The following is a 2,487-nucleotide window of genomic DNA, read 5'->3' on the forward strand; positions in this document are numbered from 1 at the left end:
TCTAACTATTAGTCATACAGTTGTTTCATTTAGAACATAGTTTAATATCTAACTGTTAGTCATACAGTTGTTTCATTTAGAACATAGTTTAATATCTAACTGTTAGTTATACAGTTGGTTCATTAAGAACATAGTTTAATATCTAACTGTTGTTTCATTTAGAACATTAGTCATGGTATTAAAGACTGTTTGGTTTAAATATTAGTAGTTAATTTATATTTGTGAGTGAATATTTTATTATTTCTAAGTTTTTTTTATAAGACTTAAAAGGAGACGATTGTTGAAGGTTTTGTTAATAACGAATTGGTGCCGACAATAAAGAAAGTGGCCAGACGACTATATAATAAAGATATAAATAGCGTTTAATAACTATCTGATGTCAAGAATATAGAAAGTGGCCAGACGACTATGTAATAAAGATATAAATAGCGAGAGACGAGCGGGAAGCAGCAGACAGACAGTAATAGACAGATAAAAGCAAAGATAATATAGTTGGTGTGGAGTTAAGTAACGTAAAAGTGATAGGCCTAACGACTGACATAGGCCTAACGTTTATCATGTTAGAGTGAAACTAACAGTATAAAAAAGATAAGAAGGATAATTAATATTCCGTTAAAGCTTGGTTCTAAAGTAATTGAATCAGCCTGGGTACACTCTGACAAAAGGAATAGAGGATCTTCAGAAGAAAGAAGACCAAACGAATTACGGTAAGTTGCGCCACAACTGTAAGTGAATCACACACAGAATACTAGTACGACAGTAATATAAAGAAGATAGTTCGACTTGTCAACTAAAATTCTAAAGTAACTGAATAGGCCTAAGTGGACTTTTGATAACAAGAAGAGAACTATATATAAATAGTGTTTAGGATATGCCTGTAATCTCTATAGTGTGAACACTTTATTGTACATACGTTTAACTTGTTCCGAATATATATATTATTTGAAAACAAATAAAGTGTGTTGTTTATTCATTGTTGAATTTATCGCTAACAAGTCACAGACACCTACTGTAGAAGAATCCTAAGCCTAACAACCACATAGTATATATTTACACTATTAAGAAATATAAGTAAAAGCCATTTATTTCGACAATTGGCAAAAAGAATATATATATATATATAATATTATCATTTTTTAAATATGACAACAGTTTCATATCTAACTGTTACTACGAAACAGAAAATAATTCAGTTGTTTTCAATTGTCTTCGTAATATTTTCTCTAGCGTATACTCTTCGTTCTAAGGAGAGTTTCATTTTTCACCTTTTTTTTTCTAATTACAGCACAGCTATAAAAAAATCTTATTCTCTACATTATGCAGTCAAATAAATATAAAACTAAATTATATTTGACAGTTTGAGCCCCCCCCCTCACACACACACACACACACTAATTATGACAACCCCTAACTAATGTTTCCACGGCAGTCATAAATACGACGCAACAGACGCGTCTGTGAGGCAAGATTATATATATAGTGCACGCGTTATGATAAATTCAAGCGCTTCACGTAATCCATCTGAACAGGTAGGCCACTTGGAGCGTGTAGGCCTAGCAGATGAAACCTATTTCTTGTCAAGTGTAACATGATCATTGAAGTAAATTAGGAGCTCGAATGAATGTTGTTTCTCGTCGTTTTAGTCAGCTGGCATCAGCCATATGCCCCCCGCCCTCTGTGGTTTTATATTAATATAGCAAGGGACATGGCTGTTTCATCTGATTCTCTTCTCAATTAACTTTTACGTACAATATATATATATATAATTATATATATATATATAATTACATATCTTAGTCAATGTTCTTACGTCATCAAAACCCATTAGAATAACGTTTATCCACTTCTACACATTCTAAAACTCCCTACACATTACAATGCCATTATTTTGTCTTTCCACATAATACCGCATGCGCCAGACTTTTTATACCCCGACTACTGTGTACGCACACATACCATCCCCTACCAGCGCTTACCGTCTCAGCCAAGGCGTCGGAGCGGACCTTCACCGAGGAGCTTCCAGCTACTTCTGAAACAGGCCGTTGTTACTAGCAACAACCAGATGTACTTTCATTTCATTCATTATCCAGCATTATAATCTGACGAGTGTACACGATCGCTATCACGAAGCCATGTTGAATGAGCACTTGTAGCCTTGTCTATTTCCCCGTCTTAAATCTATTTCAACTCGCACAAGCCCGACGAGCGCGCACTCTCCTCGCGCACCGCGAGTCTGCGCTGCGGGTGCACATCTACGTAGTCGATCATTTTACAACCTACTGCGTCTATGCGTATACTTGATATTTAAAGTCCACACACACACACACACACACACACACACACACACACACACACACATATATATATATATATATATATATAATAATAAGTAAATAAAATAAAGTAAGTAACTAACTAAACGTTTAACTTACACGACCTACAACATATACTAACTACTAGTTAACTAACTACAACTTAAACTAACGT

The 2,487-nt window shown here is 34.5% G+C and overlaps 1 long non-coding RNA gene across 1 annotated transcript in view; it reads right to left on the bottom strand.

The window, feature by feature from the left end:
* Window positions 1-2,168, bottom strand: part of LOC111086819 — an 11,444-nt gene extending 9,276 nt beyond the window's left edge. The window contains exon 1 of the long non-coding RNA XR_002611534.1: window positions 1,977-2,168. This is a non-coding gene — a long non-coding RNA (uncharacterized LOC111086819). The remainder of the gene's footprint in view (window positions 1-1,976) is intronic.
* Between the last annotated feature and the right edge of the window lie 319 nt (window positions 2,169-2,487).

The sequence above is a fragment of the Limulus polyphemus genome, unplaced genomic scaffold (assembly GCF_000517525.1).
Source record: "Limulus polyphemus unplaced genomic scaffold, Limulus_polyphemus-2.1.2 Scaffold1458, whole genome shotgun sequence".
In the NCBI taxonomy this organism is placed as follows: Eukaryota; Metazoa; Arthropoda; class Merostomata; order Xiphosura; family Limulidae; genus Limulus; species Limulus polyphemus.